The sequence below is a fragment of the Vanessa tameamea genome, chromosome 20, assembly GCF_037043105.1.
Source record: "Vanessa tameamea isolate UH-Manoa-2023 chromosome 20, ilVanTame1 primary haplotype, whole genome shotgun sequence".
Classification (NCBI taxonomy): domain Eukaryota; kingdom Metazoa; phylum Arthropoda; class Insecta; order Lepidoptera; family Nymphalidae; genus Vanessa; species Vanessa tameamea.
In genome coordinates this window covers 3,642,518-3,665,554 of record NC_087328.1, presented here as the reverse complement: position 1 = coordinate 3,665,554, position 23,037 = coordinate 3,642,518, and the positions used below count along the sequence as shown (strand labels likewise).

The 23,037-nt window shown below is 31.6% G+C and overlaps 1 protein-coding gene across 1 annotated transcript in view; it reads right to left on the bottom strand.

The window, feature by feature from the left end:
• LOC113403797 (CDC42 small effector protein homolog) overlaps nt 1–17,307 on the bottom strand; it is a 41,953-nt gene extending 24,646 nt beyond the window's left edge. Inside the window, exon 1 of the mRNA XM_026644392.2 lies at nt 17,125–17,307. The gene's annotated coding sequence lies outside the window, so the exon portion shown is untranslated. The remainder of the gene's footprint in view (nt 1–17,124) is intronic.
• Between the last annotated feature and the right edge of the window lie 5,730 nt (nt 17,308–23,037).

The window sequence follows — 23,037 nt, the reverse complement described above, 5'->3', positions numbered from 1 at the left end:
TCAGCTTTGAAAGTCTATCGAGGCAATCATTAATAATCTAAGATTATTGCATACATTCATAAAAAGTAAATAAAAATTAATGTTACACTCAAAGCATAAAATACTAAAAACCTGCAATCCATGAGAAATGGACAGAAGTTATTTTTTAATGACTCAACTCCTAACATTTTATTGACGACTTACGAAAACATTGTTTTATTTTAGATTTCACAAACATTGCCACAATTTTTTTTTAAGGAAAAAGATATCGGATCTACCAAAAATTATAACTTTTTTTTCTATACTTTGCATTATAAGCAAAGAAAGTGTTCAAGAATATTAAAAAAATACATACCTATTTATATTTGTTATTATTTGACAACAATAAACAAAAATATAACAAAAAGAAAACAAAACAAAACCTTTACTGTGTTTTATATTTGTTTAATTAAAATTTCTCAAACCACAATAATCAATTCGAACAGTTTCTTATTTTTAAATACAAGCACAGATAATCTTAAATTAACTCAAAACGAACAATGAAACAGCAAGGGAGCATCAATCAAACCTTTATATAGCAAAGGAACACGATCATTCCCGAAGAAATGCGAGTGACTCAATGGTCAGGTGTTTTACTTTGCAACTATTTATAGAGGGGTGCAAATATTCCCCCTTTTAGATTGAGTTTATGTTCGTCATGTTTTAGGATATACACACACAGACAACTGTGCAGTTGAAGACGGTTTTTTAATGTGAAAGTATTTACTTATTCCGCTAATTTACTTTACGTAGCATTATATAAGTTGTATTTATGTCATTAGTAAGTACTACTACAATTAAACTTACGTCCACTCCATTAAATAACGGATATTACATATTTAATAATATATAAGAATACTCTAAGCGACAATCTTTAAATGATTACATGTTTTCTAAACTACTAATACAAGTTATGTGGTACCTACTTTCATATTAAGGTAGGTTATAGTGTCAACACGAAATATACATGTATAATCGAAATGTACCAAAACATGCTACTTAAATAATAATGAACTATGGTCCATGAGATTTATAAATCTATAATTTCGACTGAAAAGTATACGACATCATTTTTTTTTACAAATAAGGGTCATAATATTATGATCTACTTTGGTTCAATTCATTTTTGACAATTTTCAAGATGGCAGAGAAGCTGACAATTCCACGAAAAAATCCTTAGCTAAAAGATGTGTGATGTGTGACATATACAAATACAAATTAAAAAGATATTTTGTTTGAAAGAGGATTTGTTTTGTTTTACATAAATATCTTTTTCTGAACTATTAATTAATACGTATAATTTAACTTTATTAAACCTAAAAATTTAAGTTGGTTATGCAATTGATTAATTAAATGATTGTTATTCATTAATTTTAAATCGTGTAAAAGGCGCCGGGAATCCACGCAGTAATGCGCCATGCTCTTAAATAGCGCGTAACGTTGTTTTTTATAATTGTTTATACTTGGCCAGTCGTCCCCGCAATGTCTTTGTCCAATCTCGGTAAATAACGACATATCCGCGTTGCTTGACTCATGTGTTTTATTATTTTAACAAGTAACTCGGAAGTAAATTACCATTAAACTGTTTGCGTCACATTGAAAATGATTTTGGAATACATAAAGATATATTAAATTTAATTAGTATTTCTCTAGTATACAAATTAATTATATTTATAAATATTAATTTTATTTCCGAGGTTTTCTATAAAATCTCTTTTATTGTAATAACTTATAAGATCGATTTAATGTTAAATATATTTTTTTTGTAAATTTTATAAATGCGTGCTGTAAAGTTTTTTTTTTATATAAGAAACTTTTTTTATTTATAGCAGGAAATCAAACTAACTAGAAAATGATGAACCCATAAGTCCGTAAGTTTTTTTTCGAAGATTTTATATTGTAATCGTTATTAATGTTATTATCAACGACTAGGTGATCTGCAAGACGTCCTGTCTTAGATATGAAAAATCTTTGTAATTTTAGTTTACATCACTGATATATAAATATGTATACATGTGTGTATAAATGAATGTATGCATGTGTATTCCTAATAGTGAGTCACTGTTAGATAAACTACTATAAACTGCTAATTAGGTAAATATACGGTCATAAATTTGAAAAATTCCAATTTGTCAGCTCATTTTTCTTTCCGTAAGAACCTACAAGGTATTAGAAAACTAAAATAAATGATGAATAGAATTGTCGTTGTTTTCAAGTTATGGCGAGACCAAGGGAAGTAGTTTTATTTTTTAAATATATAGATTTTTTTAAGTTGTCTATGTGAAGTCAAATATAGGCGTAAAGAGTTATTACTGAATCTCTTATCGATTCCTCTCGATGTAGCCCTCTTTGCGAACCAGTGATTATATCAAAATATGTATCACTTCTTGCTTTGTAATAAATTATTTGTCACTTTCGAATGCATAATACTTGTAAAAAACCGTCCTTTCGCTTAAACTTTTAAATTTTGAGAATAAGGTTAAAAGGTCAAATTGAACACGAAGAATTTTAACCTTCAATAAGTTTCCTGCTTCACCCAGGGTCGGCGCAACCCGTATTACACGTACAATTTAATTGACCCCGAAATTGCATCATTTGACATTAAAATGGAGGGCGATGTTACTTGTCTTCATTGTTGTATTAATTTTGTTATTTCCATGAGTCAAGATGGCTCAGTGGTTCATTTTAACCGATGACCGCGGGTTCAAGTCCGGTATACACTGTTTTTTTATGTGCTTGACTTTTTTAAAGGAAAACATCGTCAAATTTGCATGTGCTGGATCACATATCGACGAATACAAATTTGTGCGACGAATACAGTTTTTCTAACGATGGTCTTCTCTTACAGCGGATTAAAATAAATTTCACACTTTTTTCTTAATAACAAAGGAGGCGTTTATACCAGCAGTGAAACAATTGCAGGCGATTAGGTTGCATTTCGATTTAGTTCCTACATTACATACTAGTTGTCTCGTTTTAGAAGGTGGTCCTCAGGTATTTGGATGAAAAAGATATCCTATCCTTGGAGTCCAAACTTGCTTCAAACCAAAATTCATCAAATTTTGTTATAATAGACCGATAGACGGACAGAGTTAATTTCGCATTTATAAAATTAGTATAGATATAAATACAAAGAACGAAAGATTCGATTTTTTTTTTCAAATTCTGTTTATCATATAGGCAAAGAAGCTCTGCGCATCCACTGTGCAAAGTACATACAAGCCGTTGCACTGCCAAACATCAATATTTTGAATAACTTTGTGCAGTTTACAGGGTGAGTGAGGTAGTAATCACACACACAAGCGATATAGCTTCTTAAACATAACGATACTGGTCTGTTAAACAAGCCCATGCGCACTTTTCTTTAGTAAATTTGAGCTACAATAGAGATTTCAGTTCTCTTCTGTTACAATTCTATGTATCCGGGTTAAATCTAAGATAATATTCAGAATCAATAAACAGCCTTGAAAGTGGGTTGAGCGTCAGTCGTAAAATGGCGATTAATTAAACCTGATCTATCTCACGCCTATATTGAGTTTCTTTATATGTAAATATTTCCGCCTAGATATTATTTTTACTGTTAGGAAGTTGAACCAGTATAGGTATCAGTGGCGTAGCATAGGTCACTAGCACCCGGTGCGGATTCCAAATTTGCCGCTCTTATTTTTGCAATCCATTATAAAAAAATTGTAAATAAATAATAGTTATTGAGAAAGCTTGCGCTTGCATCATCCATGCATAGAACCTGCATAGGAACCTGGGTACTTGGTATTTGGTAACAACAAAAAAAATAACGAAAAAAGCACTGAAAGAAATTAACTTTTTTTTCTCTAACTGCCACCTCCGCAACGCCGCCCCCGGCAAAGTGCCGCTCGGTGCTGACCGCACCCTCGGCCCCCCCCCCCCACTACGCCACTGATAGGTATTTGTTGTTGTGTTCATTAAAAACGTAACTTTCTATAAAGAAGTTTCTACTTAGCCTCTTTAGTCTTTAGTCTTTACTAAAGAGGCTAAGTAAAAACTTCTAAATGAAATTTTGTTATTGTGAACTTCGCTCGTTCAACCTCGAATCGTCATTTCTTTATTTCAAGCACATCTAGACATTCATAAGTTTATAATAACATGATCCGTGGAAAACACACAATATTGTAAGTTTTTATTTAATATAATTATATAAATATATATATTTATATAATTGTTATTCCAAATGTTTTTTACTTAGTGGTATGGCTATAAGCAAATCCGTTTGAGTAGGTATCACCAACTCGTCAGATATTCTACCCCCAAACAATAATACTTAGTATTGTTATGTTCCGATTTGAAAGGTAACTGAGTCAGTGTATCTGCAGGTACAAGGGACATGACATCTTACATAAAGAATAGAATGACAAATATATGGTTTCCAAGGTTGGTGGAGCATTGGCGAAGTAACTAACGGTTAATATTTCATACAGCGCCAATTTACGTATGACCAACAGACGCCATTCGACTATTTTATAAAAAAAAAAATTTGGCGCACATTAGTAAACAAAAAGTTGATTTTTAGAACCTGATTGAAGTTTGAACATCATATTACATAATAACACATTGTTGAGTGCTCTTACGTAAAACTTAGACTTTCAAATGTAATTTATTTTTATTCAGTATCTTTATGTTAATGGTATGAAAAGTTATAGCAGATATCAAAATCATTATTATTTATATACCTATTAATGCCATTAATATTATGAATGTTGAAATATTATTTCGCAAAGAATATTTTGTTCCATTACGTTGGTTTTTTAGTAAAGGAAAATATCAAACTGGACAGCGAATTATTGTCTAAGAGTATTTAATAACCATAAACGATAGCTAAGCTACTCCTGACAAGCTGAATAGCTTAACCAATGTTCTTTACGAGCTGATTTTTTTTGGCCTAAAAGCGATTAAAAACTACTTTTGACAAAGTAGGTTTGAGTTATTTCTGTAATCACGCCGTCTACAAGTATTTATGTACATATACTATGCTTCACGAAAACACGAACCTGTCAGACTTTTCCCAGATAACACGCTTACAGAAGAATAACCCATTGAACTTAAAATAGGTACAGATCTACGTCTGTCAAAAGTATTATTATCCGTATTTCCGATCAAAATAAGTTTTGACTGGAAATTATTTTGTCTGTAACCTATAGACTGAACCCAGTGGAACTAAATACTGCAATCTCTGCAGGTTCAATCCAAACAAACTACCAGTGATAAATCTCGTACTCATTTTGTTTTGAATTACTTAACTTTTGCAAGGCAGTGTAAACATCGTAAAACCAGCATGTTTGGGATTAAATGCTGCCATACTCGTCCAGAAGTCGTTGAGCAGCTTTATGGAAAGCCTCTTTAGCCGAGAATCGTATTGAACAGCAAAGAGAGATTTAAACGGTGTTATAACATTCAAATTTACATTTGTTTACCAGATTTCAATATGAATAATTTTTGCAAAGTTCGAATTTTTTATTCAATAATCTAAAAATCGCGGGCATTTTTTTACATTTTATATTGTTTTATATTTGCATAATTAAATGAAAAATACTTTTTAATACTATGACGTGGTTTGAGAAACAGTGACTATGTCATATATTTTTAACGCTTCCTATTCTTTGTTAAGGCAAGACAAGGGTGACGTCATCGATTGGTTGAATAATGTTTAGTCCGGACGCCTTATAAACTATTCTTATCTCTTCTTAGAACTAAGAGATAATGATAATAAAGACGTCAAGAGAGACGTAAACCTTTAATTCAATGGAATGGCGAAACGATCGGACGATCATTAAACAGTTCCGGGATCTATTTCGGAATGGATTGAGAATCTGTGACCTATTTAGTTAGACGTTCTAAGGTATAAGAGATATTTTATAAGCAGAAATCATTCTTAAATAGGAAAAATATTTGATAAATTATTATTCGTTCATTAATAATACCCACTGGAGCTTTATATACGCAAGTTATTAATAATAAGAGAACTTAAGAATCAATACACGAGTACAAACATAATATTTCGTACATAACTTTACGAGCGGACATCGAAATAGATAGATAGATAGAATTTATTTATTTATTTCTAGTCTAATCTTGAAATTCTGTATTCATTTGTTACATTATATTAAACTAAGTTCGATTAAATAAATTGATCGTCGAAACAGAAACGATAGTGTTGTGACATAACAAATATATTTTCCAATATTTTCGAAATTTGATTAACATAATTAATAACAATAAATATTAAATAATATCATAGGTCAATTTTTATTACATATATTTTTTTCTTTTTGCAATATATGCAATGAATTTAAAATCAACTTTTTATATAATTAATGTTTATTTTAATTCTGATCTGAATAAGGAAGTCGAATGATTTTCTCGGAAGTTATGTATAAGACAAATCAGAACTGTTACATAAATTGAAATATACCTTTTGTTAATTGATATATGTTTGTGTTATGTAAATGTAACATGATATTTATGAAATTAATTATTATTATATATATGTACATATAATTTCAGAGCTTCAATGAAAATTACTTAATAACTATCTTATCTACTTAATAACTGTTAGTAATAGATTGTTAAAGTACTTGTTTTTCTATAAAGAAACAAAACACATTCGTGTTATCTGGTTGACTTCATATTTATGAATATTTCTTTCCTCAAGTAACAACGTTCAGCTGCAGCTCATCGTGGCTTTATGACTGTTCTGTGAAGCTAACATTTAATGTACAATCTAAATCATCAGTCATAAATAAGATTATTCTCTTCTCTAGCGTCAAGTTTATTGCTACAATGAATCAGGATTATGTCTGGAACTTACTTATAAAACTACAGTTGATAAGGCTAACTTTTGTAAACAGTAAAGATATAAAACTAATATTCCTTTTTATTAGTAACTAGCTGAACCTGCCTATAGCACAAACCGTCACCCCCAATATAGGGGGGTACCCCTCCTTGAGGGGTGAACTCGAACTATCTCCCTACCAAAATTCATCTAAATCGGTTAAGCGGTTTAAGCGCGAAGGGGTAACAGACAGAGTTACTTACGCATAATATTAGTACATTATAGATAGATATATTACAATGATATGTTTGTTTTTGTGATTTAAGTGGTCTGCGAAAAATAGCCATAAGATATTTTTCGTGTAAACATTCCTTAGCAGATTCTACAACATAGCAGACACACGAAAATATTTAAATCTAAAAGTTGAAAATATAATATTTTAGTGAATTTTTCAACTCAACGTACATAATATGTCTAATATCAAAAACGTATATCATCGTATTTATTTTCATGTGATTGTAAGCATAGTATATCGAAGGGGAAAATCGGGGGACGTTGGGGATTGAGGGGTTGCAACGTCCCCTTGAGACCAATTTCGCAAAATAGATTTTTAGTTCACATTTACCTTATAAAACGAAAGTCTTCTCAAATTATTTATGTAATTTGTTAATGAAGACATTGCCTTTTTTATATAAGAAGCAAAACCTGGTACGGTGCTTTTATATCAATATATATTTACATATTTATTTACCAATTGTCATGGCAACCGGATTAATTTTATATTGAAGTTGATGTGCTATAGCGACGCCATGGGGCAAATAAAATATTCTTATTTTTAATAGGTTTTAATGTCTAACGCCGAAAAATTAGCAGAATTAGTGCGAACTTTCGAGATTTTTTATTTAATATTTATTTTATTTTAAGTAGGAAAACTAACAGTAGATACAAAGTCACATAAAAAAATACAATTTAAAACATTATCTCAGCAAATGTTTTACTATTTACGAGCAGTCTCGCCATTCAATATCACATTACACAATAATTAATAAAAATATAAAATTAAACATAATCAATGCTTAGAGATGAGAAATTTAATACATTCTTATAACTGAGTTGGCAAATGTATTTATAAAAACAGAAAATGATGACATTGCGAGTATATTGTATATAAATACGTTATTGTGATTATATAATAGAGTTTGTTAGGACACAACATCATTCTTAAACGAGTTTTTTAATCAAATCTATGTATTAATTATTTTACGCTTGAACAATGTTCTTATTGTTTCAACAATTAAATCCAACTCCCACTCCCACGACCCTCGAAAGTAAGCGCGTTGTGTATTTAAAAATTACATTATTGTTTCTCTGAGATCGAAAATAAATATGTATTTTTTTTTCTATTTTGAGACGATTTTTTGTATATCTACATATACTAGTCTATACTAATATTATAAATGTGAAAGTAATCTATCTGTTTGTCTGTTGCTCTTTCACGGTCAAACCACTGAACCGATATTGATTAAATTTGGTATATACCTCACATTAGCAGCCTGTAAATTTTCCACTGCTGGGCTAAGGCCTCCTCTCTCTTTGAGTCTTGAAATTAGACACATGCAGGTTTCCTCAAGATTTTTTCCTTCACCGTCGAGCACGAGATGAATTACAAACACAAATTAAGCACATGAAAATTCAGTGGTGCCTGCCTGAATTTGAACCCAAAATCATCGGTTAAGATGCACGCATTCTAACCACTGGGCCATCTCGGCTCTATATACCTATTTGGATATTTTTTTTATGCCTGATGACCAACCCTTTAATCGCGAACGAAGGCGAGGGCGACAACTAGTATTATAAAGAAAAAGAGAAGTTACTGATTTTCGTACCCAATCTCGATAGAATAGCCTTAAAAATTAATCTTGAAAAAGGGTTACTTTATTTACGTTACTTTTGATATTTTTATTTTCTTTTATATTGTAATTGATAAAGAATAATATTCGTCCATTATGTCCAGTATTTGATGTTTATTGTAGTTGGAGTTAACTGTTTCGTTTTTGATTTAGAGCCGAGTGTGAATTCCTCTTCATGCATATACAAGCGCATCTTATCTGACCCCGTTCTATTTTAACTCTTAGTATGTAATGTCTGGAAGTTACCAGTTTACTCGTTCGATGCACGATGTTCGGAAATTTAATTCAATCAAAACTGCAAAGAAAACTAACTAAGTATTATTTATTTTAATTTGATTATTACAACACGCTTCAAACACGTCAAGTTTCTTTTATTGGTCCTTTTTTTTTTTCATCATGACACGCTTTTTTTTTTACTTTGTGCGGTCGAAATTTGATGTTACAATTTTAGTCCTCGTTTTTCTACAACGTTTTGTTTATGTTTGAATTAAAATAATAAATCATTTTTATGAATATTACTTTTCATATACATTTACTATATTTCAAAATTTGTGTTGCCAGAATGAAATAATTGTATTTTCAATTCAAAGGTAAAAAAAGTCAAATAGCTCATGTCAATGTCTGAAAATCAAAGACCTACTATAATTTAAAGGAGAGGTGTTCTGAAATATATTTACAATTTATATAAATATATAAATATGATACATTATACACAAGAGATGAATATCGTACTTGGCGGTGAAAATAAATATGATGAGGAAACCTACACATTTTAGACAAAAAAATGTGCGACATTTATTTGTCCGCCGACCCGCATAACGATAATGTCGTGGAATAAACTACAACCACTGTTGTGGATTAAACTGGCCCAGTGGTTAGAACGCTATCTTAAACGATGATTGTGGGTTCAAAGCCAGGCAAGCACTCCTGAATTTACATGCTGTAATTCATATCTTGCCTGGCGGTGACGGCAAACGTCATGAAGCCATATATATATCCACCGATCCGCATTCTAGCAGCGTGGTAAAATTAGCTTCAAACCTTTCCATCACAGAGAGAGGAAGCTTTAGCCCAACAGTGGGACATATACGGGCTTACGTTACGGAACTTCGAAAACAAATAATCTTATTTATTCAAGCGCAGGAGACTATAAATTAAGGAAGTTAATTTGGTTAGGCCATCGGTCGATCGCTGTTTACGTCAAACAGAGGTCAGACAGCAGCGCCAGTTGAGTCATTCATGAATGCAAGATAGCGCACGATTCATCGTCCTATCTATGTATAAGAATAGTTCACGAATCAAAATTAAACTATTTAACTGTGTAATATTACGAAATTATAATTTAATTGGTGTTTTTAGTTTTTTAACGAAGTAATTTTATGTTTTTTTTTTCAATTACATTACTCAATGGTATTTTACATATTAATGTTTAAAGCAATCAATATAATACAAATGGTCGCCCGTGTCTTTTAGATGTTGGTTGCCAGTTAGTTAAAAAAAGTCTGTGTCTTTCCCTATACTTCTAGTTTGCTTTGTACCAAATTTCATTAAAGTCTGTTCAGTGTAGACAGACAGACAGATAGAGTTATTTATAATATTAGTATAGATTAATAAAAATGTTAAAAAATATATATAATAAATAAAGTCGTAATAAAGTCGTAATGAACGAACAAAAAGACAGACTAATTTTCGCATTTTATAATAATTATTTAACTTTAAAAACACTAGACATTTCTTACTCTTTAAAAATTAAAATAAAATTCACACGCAAATTTCATTCAAATGATGAGTTCTGTCGAAATGGTTCACGTGCGAGGAATTCTCCGCGTAGCGAGATCAAGGCACGCAACCGAAATAGCACCGTCTAACGTTGTCATGGTAACCTCCCGCTTGCAAGACTCCTGATATGGTTTCGTGTTTTAGCGAGTATATTTTAAACCATGTCTGTAACTTAAATAGCTCACACTATTGAAACAGTTACCTAAATTTTAATAGTTATGTTTTCATATCATCTCTATATAGTATAAAAAAGTCATTACGTCTGTACACTTAGATTTAACTACGCAACGGATTTTAATGCGGTTTTTATCAGAAACAAGTGATTCAAGAGGAAAGTTTATATGTATATTAAGGAAAAGACGAAAATTTTCTAACCCACCAACTTTCATGTCCGTAAAAAACAAGATTATTTAAATGTACCCGTGTGAAGGGGGACCTGTTGCAAGTTCTATCTATAATGGCATATCTCCGTAATACAACAAGAAAAACATCGATATTATAAGTAAAATTGCGTTGTGATAGAAACAATATATTTTAGGAAGTTAGAAAAGGGTAAAGGGGCCCTGAGAAGTCCGTTGCCCGACATGGTTAATCCGGCCTTGTGTGGCGGGACCTTAACAACAATTTCGTCTAATTCAATGAATGACAAAACATCATATAATAGAATTGATGTACATGACCCAAAGTTAGAACTCAATCAGTTTTATTTACATTTCTTTTATTATATGTTATACAGTTGAATGGTATCAGGGATGTGAAGCATCGATACTTTTGATAGGTCAGGTTATAATTTCGGTCTGACAAAATTAGATGTTTTGATGAAACTATGTGGTTGATAACAGCTTAAACATTTAATCACATATTGTCGTGTTTTTAACATGGCTCTGTGTTGTAGTCTACCATGAAAAAGCAATACTTAGTATTCTTGTGTTCCAGCTTAAAGGGTGAGTGTCATAGTTGAAATAGAAAAACATGTTACGTAATATATTAGATCATAAAATTGATACGCGATGTAAGGGATGGTTAGAGTTAGAGATTTCTTAGAGTGGCCATGTCAACTAGTAGTGGTGAACATTTTCAATAGATTCAATCTATTTATCCGTATGCCTACCTAATTAAAAATATATATATATTGCACTCGTTAACAATAATATTCATTGTTTTATTTTTGAAATTTATATTTAAAATGTATTTTAGTACTATAAAATTATTTTAGTAAAAAATATATATTTGTATATTTTACCTTAAAATGCAAGCCGTGGTCGTTTTAGAGTTGCACACTTTATATTAAGTCAAAATTTTTATTATTACAAGTGTAAGCGACGACGAAGTGACTACTGATGGCCCTTAATAAATATAATAAAAATAAAAAAGTAATCTAATGTGATACGAACTAATTTATGATGATGACGCGGAATAGTATCAAGATGCCGGTATTTCCCCGTTCAATCGAATCCCGAAAATGGAAAATTATCCTTTTATTAACAGTAGTAATCCCTCTTGTTTTTCCTGCCTGATACTTAACGTACAGCCAAAACTACTGAGTTTAGAAAGCTGAAATTTGGAACAAAGACTTTTTTTTACAATGTGAGTATCCTTTAAAGGATTTTTAGAAATTTTAAGTTTAATTTTTATGTCTTTTACCAAAACTAAGCTGGAACATATAGTCAATTAGTATCAATTAAAATGTTAAAGTAATCAAATCAATCTTATTAACATACAGTTAAATAACTATAAACTGATAGACGATTTCTCTTGCAATAAATAACATATTAGAATCTTATTCGCGTGGGAAGTGTAGCCAGTTTCTATAATTGTGGACTAGATCCTGTTAGGTATGTAATAAGGGATAAAGAATGTAGATTATTGCAATAATTATTACTTATATCAACATCGCAAGCGGCTTTGGATTATCTTTTTTACTAGCTTCTATAAATGTCCCTCTGTTGGGCTAATTCCTCCTCTCCCTTTGAGGAGAATGTTTATGGAGCTTATTTCACGACGCTACACCAATAGGTTGCTGGATTCAGAAGTGAGCGAATTTCATTGAAATAGAGACATGCAGGTTTAATCTAAATGTTTTTTTTCACCACCGAGCACATGAAAATTAGTGTTTGCTTGGGTTTGGACTCGCGATTTTCGCGTAAGATATACGCTTTCTAACCACTGGACCAGCTGGATTGTACTTGCAATGTTTTTTATTTTTGTAGATCGTTAAAATCTTGCAAGGTTAATTAGAACCACTTACTCTTATTCTGCAGAGATAATTTACGTTTTGGTACAGCTCCGATGACGATGCAAATTTATGATAAGCATCACGTGATCAACGATTCGTTCCGGAAGAAAGGTCTTCTCAACGGTTAACAGCAGACTTTTATTAAAAAATTATTAGTAAATAATTTTGGTGTCATCGATTAATTATATGATTTGATTGTCAGTTTGATCTACTTGATCGCTGATCTCGGTTCATGGCTTCAAATGTTAAGCCAATAAAGTTAAGAAATTAGCAGCGGTACATTCTCGTAATACGCGTACAGCTGTGCTTACGGATCTGTCTCGTGTCAGAGCTGATTGTCATCCAATTGAATTATAATAGCGAGGGAGTAAAGTTCACACCTGGGTTTGAGTACAGATTTAATTAGCTAGTACTTGTTTGTATGTGAAAGTATGTTTGCCGTGCAATCACACTAAAACTAAGAAAAAGTGTCAACCATGCTACTCCAGTAGATTATGTATAGCCATCACTTGCGGTGAAGAATAATTTCATTCAAGACATATTATATAAATAATAACAATAGATATATATGCCATATATTAGGTAATCTTAATATTATTCATAGTAAATGCCACACAGCAAACAAACTTTCACGATATCGGTCCAATGTATTCGTTATATCACTTCGCAAAGATTGGTTTATCTTAGTTTGTTGACAATTGCGACCGTTAACTTTGCGTACGAGGCATGTTGCTATTTCATTTGATTAAATAGTCCTTTTTCGTATTACGATGCCTCAAGGCTTAATTTAGCTCAGCAAAATTTTGCCGTCAACATACATCATTGTATTCTTCTTAACAATGGATCAGAGTACGTACGTCACACAATAAATATGGTTCCATATCTATTGTTGCGGGCGATCTCATAAATGCTCCGCTATTGTTGTAAAATTAAGTGAAGGTAAGAAATTGGATATATTATCGTCGATACAACCTCATTTTCTAAGGTCGTTTCTCTTTTGTTAATTTATATATACAGCTGTAGTTGTGTTAAAATTAATTTATTTTTGAAATATTTAAATATTTTTTTGGACATATTCTACAGTAAATAGAACATAAAGTATATATTTTCAAATAAATAGATTGTTTGTTATACGTTGAGACTATTTTATCAGATTTATACTAAATTGTTCTGACATTTCTATCTAACTAGTAAGTTATAGACATAAAAATATAGAAATATTATAGAAATAAATATATATATATATATTTAGTTTAGAATTGGTCGGTACTGTACTTTAACTTCTAAGTAAATAGTTTTACAAAGCGTAAACCTGGAAATGATTATATAATTATGATAATATTCTAAATAATTAGTTGTCAAAGTTATTTGTCATTTATCGCTGCGACAAAACTTATTTATTGTTTTTTAATTATCTATACTATTAAATTTTATTTGTGTCTGTACTCGAAGAACGATTTAAATAATATTAGACAAAAATATCACGGAATTGCATAAAAATGACAAAAGCGTCTGGTTTCGTCCATTTGTTTCGTAATATTTGATATTATTTAATTGGAAAGTAAACGTTCGTCGAATCGTTTTATTTTGATTATTCAATATGAATTAGCATTATTAACGATTTGAATAACAACGAAAACGATCGTCTATCAAAACAATGTGGTTTATTTTTGATGAAACATCAGAATTGTATAAATGAATAATTTCTCAAATAAACATTTTGAGGTTACAAGACAAAACACTTACATGATTCACGTTTCGAAATAGACATAAAGTAACACTCGTTTCTTCGGTCGACGACCTTGGTGAGGATGCTCGTGACAAACGGACATAAGTTTAGATTTTTTTCCACAAAACACTCTGCACGCAAGATATTATTCCGCAAACGGCTGTATGAATTCATATACGATAATCGGAATTCTCGAGTGTTTTTGTATTTTGTAACCATGGCGCCTTTAAATACAAACCAAAGTGGCGTGTCAAGTGAGAGTATTTGTAAAGTTTCAATATTACTTATTTTACCAAAATGTTTTTTTTTTTTTTTTATCGAGCGATGTCCTCGTAACCGATTTCTGTCACAAAGGCTGATCTGGCAACGCTCGACCGAAAAGAAAACAGGAGCAGAACCAACGGCTTTCCGAGGTATAGCAGTAAATTCTTGACTCTATTTGCTATTGTGAATTTCTCGACGGAAGTACCCAACATTTTAGTGGGGCAAGTTAGGTTACAGGACCGCGGGCCCTTTTAAGCTAGCCACAACGAGCCAGTATTTTTTATAAAAGCAGTTTACATTTTAAAAAGCCAAATAAATAAAAGAAAAAACCAGCCCATTGGGCTGCTCCCCTTTTTAGAAGATTTGATAACCTCTGTTTATTTTTAAGGATGAACATAACGACATAATATACTGTTAAACACACATATATTGAAAGTTTTTCATTATGTGTTTGTGTGTTTAACTTTTGGTACGGCTTATGGTACGGTTACACATTCAAGTGTAAAATTTTTTATTTGTAAGAATCAAACATTTAGTTCTCTTAACGGTCCATATTCGACCTCGGCGTGTCATTATGCTAATATTAAAAGGCACCGTTTCCATAGATATATAGATATTTATCGTTCATTGTTAAGAAAGACTTCCGGCTGCAGCGGTCGCTTTATATTTTTATCTTCTTGCCATTATAACTCTTAGCCGAGTTTCCATTGTTATTCGACCGGCTTCAATCATTGTCAACTTAACAAAATGATCCGTTTTTCCTCATTACATTTAGTTCTATTTAGTTGGAACTATGTATTACTCATACGTTTGTTTTGTATTTTGATTGTAACCAACTCGTTACACGTTACAAGTGACTCGTGATAGATTTTCAATACATAACTTAAATAGACAATTGCTTATGGATTTATCGCTAGTGCTGTGCTATGTAGAGATCTTTTTTTTAAATCAACACTAACAATAAGTTGTTAGATTTTTGTTTTGTAATGCAATGAAAAAAAAAACTTTGCAACCAATATACATTAAACTAGAAGTAGCAGCGTATTTCGGAGAAGTTATTAGTTTATAATATTATATCAGCAGAAGCGCTTCGCAGTTCAACTCGCTCTGAATTTGAATTGAAAAACGAATTTAATATTATTGTATATTATTTAAAAAAATGAATCATTATAAATAAAATCTCGACATAATTATAAAACTTTGTCAAAAGTAGGTCCTCAATGTATTTTGAGAACACCGACGAAATCATTACCCATTGGCCATTACTCCGAATGTGTTACTAATGTAAAAAAGCATTTCTTCAGCTAAAGCCTTTATTTTAGTTAAAATAGAGTCTAAAATACTAAATGTTTTGACGTGGTTAAAATTTTATTAAATGGCATACAGCTTATGACTTCTTGATATCATTTTTTTTTTTAATATTTTTAAGTTTATCAGCATTTAGTGTAAACTCAAGAAGTTTATAATTAAGTAAATAATTAAGTAGTTTATAATTAGCTTAAATATTTAGAACTCTCAATAATATATAACGATGTACTATATTACGATTTAATTCTGCCATGATATATTCTTGGGGTTCTTTGCATTAGCATAATAATAATAGCATATATTGTATACTATTACGAGCGCTTCACCAAAACTATCATAGAGGCAGGAAGGGGGCCCAAAGAGAGTTTGTATTATGTTAATATGTGAACACCAAAAATAGATGTCATTTTTTATGTTATCTATCGTTTACGGAAGGTCAATTACATTATTCGAAAGGAAAAAATCCTTGAGAAATGTCATATATATGCACAATTTTTATTTATCGCAATTCATCCCCAAAAAAAAAGATGGATTTCAATACGTATTTTCTATTATTGCCTAAATGCAAATTTTATACAAATGTCGTATGAATTGGATACTCACAATTATTTTGTCTGTGGAAGTCACGAATGCTTTTAACTCGATGTTTTATGAATACCGGACTTGTTACTGATATCTAAATAAACATATCGCTTATAAATATTTATTATACACATGAGCAACCTCAGATTAGTCATGGCGGTAACCATCCACTTCATAGATCAATATAATTAATATCAGTATAAAACAACCACGAACCACAGTCGCTATACATTTAAAATGCTTAGCTGTGACATTATAAGCTGAGAGAGTTTAAGTTCTCATATATTCTAGAGTTTATCCGAAACAAGAGGAAACGAATTAAACTAATAGTAGTCAGACGAGTTCAAAAGAAGGCAAGTAACGGAATTGCGGACGCAACATGCTTTCCATTAAATGGATCTAATTAATCACATACGATAGCCAAATACACTTATGCATCTCAACAAAACTTTCCAAAAGTTCAGACTCCTGAGGACGTACAATCGATACTTACTTATAAAATAAAATCCTGGACGACAATGTTGCACACATATAATATTAAACACGGTTTAATGTAACACAGATAGCTGGGTGTTTTTTAAGTTAATTGAATATTAATTGAAGTTTTGATAACGTTTTTAATGTAAGCGAAAAAACGCGTACAGTCCAAACGCGGTCTCGTTTATGACTGATGACGTGAAGCAAGCGTGGTGGAGTCGCCGCGCCGGTCGACTTGTCCCTAAGTTTCTGAAAGGTCTAAAAAATACCACATCCTGCTCAATAAAATCACCTTTATTTCATGCATCGTAATAACGAGTTTCCCTTAGCTTATTCTTAAGTTATATTTCTTTAGTTTCGCTCTACATACAAATTGTGTATGCCACGGTCGTTTACACATTTCTTTTAAGTGGAGAGAAAAGGCGAAAGGATATCGCGACTTAATGTTTGTCTGCAGCGTGTGATTGTGATTGCCTCGAGCCGTAAAGTGAAATATTAGATAACTGTGCTTATTTAAATAACGATTTATTTAACTTATCTATATAATCTACTAGATAATAATATATAATATAATCTTGTGAGACATGTATAATAAGATCCGACGTAAACATAATGCAGGTAAATGCTAATTATCTTGCATGCAAAACAATTGTAATATATATAATTATCAAATATATATATGTACTGAACATGTTCAACATTATGACATAAACAGTTGCTGCTTGTAATTCTAGAAATATCAATAAAATCAACTATTTATTTTCAATTTATTTCATGTAATTCTAGGAAATGTTAAGTAAACAAGATGTATTTATATGAACCCTTGTTATAAGTTCGATTGATCGTAACTATTTAATTATAAATTAGTTCACACCCAACTCTGACCTTACCTTAAAATGGCGTGACTCTGCTAAATTACACGGCCTTATTCACACCATGTGAAAACAGCGTTTTGGACGGTGTTGTTGACATTACAAGAGCTCGTTATAAAGCCTTGATACAGACTTGGTATACTGATATACATTTCAATATAGTAGGATCTCCTTAGACTACGGATAAAGACGGTAGAGCCGAAACGGCCCAGTGGACAGAACACGTGGATATTAATTATAGGTCGCGGATTTAAATCAGAGCAAGCTCCAATTCTTCATGTGGGAAAAAATCATAAGTTCATACATATAGTATTCAAGTCTGCCATGTGTGTCACCATCCGCAGCAGTGTAGAGTGGTGGAATAGGCTCCAAAGCTTCTCCTTAAATGGAAGGAAGGCCTTTATAGAACCGTGACACATTTACGTTATTTACTTTACTTACTAAGTCGGCTTAGACTAAGCTAGTCTAATGCTTCTTATAATTAAACTGAAGACTGAAAAGCTGACGAGTCAGTCTATGCCTATGTCTGCAAATAAAAATAAAAAAAATATATTATATTTTATCTGTAATCTTTATTATTTTACCTCTGTAAAAAGTCGCTGCAATTTTAAATTGTTCTAAGTAAAAAATGTCATGTAGGTTATGTTTGCAATGTCTGCCTGTTCGTTCGCCGAGACTGTTGTTGTTGTTTTTTTGCCGATTCTTTTCAGGTCAGTGTGTTTTCTTTTCAGAGCCGTTGGTTGTGTTTAATTTGACAATCAATAAGTAAGACAAATCCTTCTGTATTGAATAAAGAAATTTTATTTAATTTGTTTGATTTTTCAAATGACTTGGATTAAATCTATATGTAACCTTTTATTATGTATTATAATTTCTCCACAGACGTGCTGTCCGTGGAAAATTATTTATATTTTTAATTACGTTTTTTTTAATGTATTATATTGCCAGACAGCATTCAAATATGTAACATTTAAATGTAGAAAGCTGATAGGTCAAATAAAGCTGACTTTAAATAGTAATTTGTTAATAAATAACAATTTGATGACCTCCGTAGTTGAGTAGGATATACACCGGTTTTCATGGGTACGCCACTCCGAGGTCCCGGGTTCGATTCCCGGCCGAGTCGATGTAGAAAAAGTTCATTCATTTTCTATATTGTCTCGGGTCTGGGTGTATGTGGTACCGTCGTTACTTCTGATTTTCCATAACACAAGTGCTTTAGCTACTTACATTGGGGTCAGAGTAATGTATGTGATGTTGTCCAATATTTATTTATTTATATTATTTATTTATTTAAATAAGAATGTTTTGGATGTGTATTTTTAAATATCACGTAAATTTTTCTACCGTACCATGTAGAGCTGATAAAACACAATTTAATACTTATAATTATTTTTTATTTCAAGTTTATAAAGTTAACGTTTCGTACTACAATTACATATGTATAGTCCTTGCATAACAATTTAAAATTTGATAATATTAAATTTAAGATGAAATGGGAAAAAAGTACGTAATTTCAAAAAAAATTTTTTTTTTAAATCTATACTAATATTGTAAATGCGAAAGTAACTCTGTGTGTTAGTTCTTCACGCTTAAGCCGCTGAACCGATTTCGATGAAATTTGCTATGAATGCTTGCTTTGCTTTGCTATGTATTTTGAATACCAGGGAAGGCTTACTTTATTAATTCACCCCTGGAGGGAGTAAAATGAGGACTGATAGTTTGTGTGCAATAGGTAAAGTTTTATAAATTTCGCGCGGGTAAAGCCGCAGGTTTAACTACTAGTTTCAGAAATGGCGGAGTTCTGAGTTAATAAACATTAAAAAATCTAACCTAATTGATAATCTCCTTCCTTTTTTAGAATCTACTCAAAAGTAATAATATCCGATAAAAGGTGATTCGATATTTTTCTTTGTCGCATCGCGCGTGTAATAACTTAATTACTATTTAATTATGGGACATGGACTGGCCAGAACCACTATTTATTATTATTCTAATATCAAATATTAATTTCCTCTGCATAAAAATTGATATTAAATGAATATTTCATTCGTAATCTGTGTACTAATATCATTAATCTGATTGGATTGAATTCGTACTGAACGTGAACGTTTGTCAGAGTACCATCATTGATTGATAGATGGCGTACTATACTACACTATCGGTAAAATGCTTATAACAAAAAAATGCATAGTCATGTCATGTCATGCCGAACATCAGTTACCGCCTTAATCAATAAAAATGAATGTATGTTTGTCTTCTATGTGTTTTTAAGGCATGATGATGATATTGATTTGTTCTGCGGAGATTTCTGGCTCAGACATTAAGATTTTTTTTTTCTTTGCATTTTCATCCTTTAATAAAGGTTCTTTGTTCATCCTTATTCTACGTATGTAAACGGGACGAGTATTTTATAATAGAACTTAATGTGCATAGTAAATATATTACATATACTCTACTTTTTATTTTCATAATCTAAATGAAATTAACATCACTAATTATAATATTATTTATTTTATTTATCGCATAAATATAAATTTAGTTATGACATCACTGTTTATTATATAATTTTATAAGTGAGTATACCGTCAGTATACAGTCTTAGATATTAATATAACATATACTTGGTGGTAAAACTTTGTGCAGGTCGAAGTACGTTACCACCCACGCATCATATGTTCTACCGCCAAATAGCAATGCTCAGTATTGTTGTGTTCCGGTTCGGAGTCAGTATAACCACAGGTGTACAAGGGACGTTGCATCTTAGTTCTCAAGGTCAACGCGCCCGCATTGGCAATTTAAAGAATGCTTATTGGTTAATATTTCTTTCGTCAATGTACATATGTATAGTGTTGACGCTTACCATTTACCAGGCGGCCTATTTTCCTATCAGTCTACCTACTACATAAAAAAATATATGTGAAAAGCCAAAACGTATATAACCCAACTCCGACCAGTAATTTAAAGTACCTTTTTAAGGTCCTATGGGATGTATGTGGTAGCCAGACTAAAACAATTACCATTACTGCCATAATAAATCGTCTGTCGGACAGTCAGCTGTCGAACGGGAATCGAACCGGTTTAGTGGTAACTTAATAACTCAACTAAATTATAGTATCTGTGTATGAAATTAGAACAGTGCTATAATAAGCAAGCAAGGTTTTCATAGTGTTAATGAAGTAAGCACATGGTCCATTGGGGCGAAGAATTTTCTATATGAACGATCGTCACGCAACGTGAGAGGTGCTCGTTCGTCTGTGCATTGTGGGCGCTGCGCAGATGTGCGGTGACATCGATTTTTAATAATAGGAGATGTTTTCTTATCCAGTTGGGTCGTGCGGTTTTTATGTACCTTTCCGAAATATTCCTTGAATTGCAGTTGCGACATTGATTATTATAATTACAACGAGCACCGCGTTACGTAAATGTTAATATTTCACGTGAGATGAATATAGCTCTATCGAATAGTCGTTCAGCTTCAATACTGGTGTATCTCTTGAAGTATCTATTTCAAAATATCTTTTTTTTTTTATCTGTATTTGTGTATTGCTGTTGGCCCTATTAGCCTTTACAGCGTCACCGAACGTTGGGGCGAGTGCTAAGACTCTGCCTTAAGGTGAACCCTTTTGGGCTCGAGAGTGACGTTCGTCCTGAGGGTGTCTCCTATGAGATCGCACCTCGGCTCAGAACGTAGTCGGTGGGGATAACAAAATATCTGAAATATGAAGATATTACATCTAGCGGTATAAATAGAAACTCATTTCAACAAATGGTTGTGATTATAGCCTCTTGACCTTTCAGGTTAATAATGCTAGTAAGACTTTACTAAACCTCAAAGCCCCAGTTCGAGGTGACTATGACCAATCATCAGCTCAAAAGCTAAGATCTTGTAGTTGATGCTCCCTATAAAGAGGCGAGCCGTGGTCTATACCCAGAATGGCAAATACCACTTTGTATTACTAATTGTATTGGTAGATACGTCATAGAGTCCTTGGTATTTTGACATAAAAAGTGATTTATATTTTTGGTGACAGTTTTTATAGGCAACACACTATCAATACTCTGCTGAACATTTAACATATTATATGTATAATTACTGGCATAAGGCATACAAATATTACACTGATCCACTCATACTTAAAATGAAACAAAACAATTCAGAATATTGATCTATGGCGGCATAATATTTGAAGATTGGATGGTGGCGTACGTTTACTACTAGGTTAAAGTTAATAGGTATTTAATTAAATAGTATAAATTAAAGTTACATAAATAAATACCTTAAGAAGAATTCAATCGAGACATTAATACAATAATTGTACTTTGCGATTAAGATAAAGTTTGATATCTAGCAATATATAATGATAAAAATTTAATCATTGAAAATTTAATATTATGTAGCAATAGGCGACCCAGAAACTAACAAAATAGAATCCGGTAATTTGATAAAAAAATTATATACATTGCATTATAAAGAATCAAATACACCGTCGACTTTACAATACTTTGATTAAACTTTAAACTGAGTAAGATTTTTCTCTATAAACGACAATATTATTATTTTTCCGGTACTACCACCCGAAACCGGCTTGTGCTGGCCCGTATAGTTTGATACCACTTACGCACCATTTATTCTAAATAAACAACAATACTTTGTTTTGTTGTGTTCTGATTTAAGGTCAGGGTATACGCACAAGTATATTGTAATATACCTCAAGCGTACTCAATGTCTACACGCAAGAGTAAACCATAAGGTGTCCTATTTGTATTTCATATTCATGAAAATTCTTCATGGAAAACTATTTTTAATTTACAAATACAATTCATTTATAGATAAAAGAAACATGTATCAAAACATGTATACCTACATCATACATTTTAGAGAATATACGGTTAATACAATCAGTGACAATACAATTAACAACAAATTTTTTGTTCGCTACCCTCGGCCTCGCCCACATATTACGACTGTCCAACAGCGGCCAGTGTATCGTAGATAAAGAAATGTTAAACGTAAGTCATGCGGGGTCATTATAGCCTATGTGGCAATACCGATT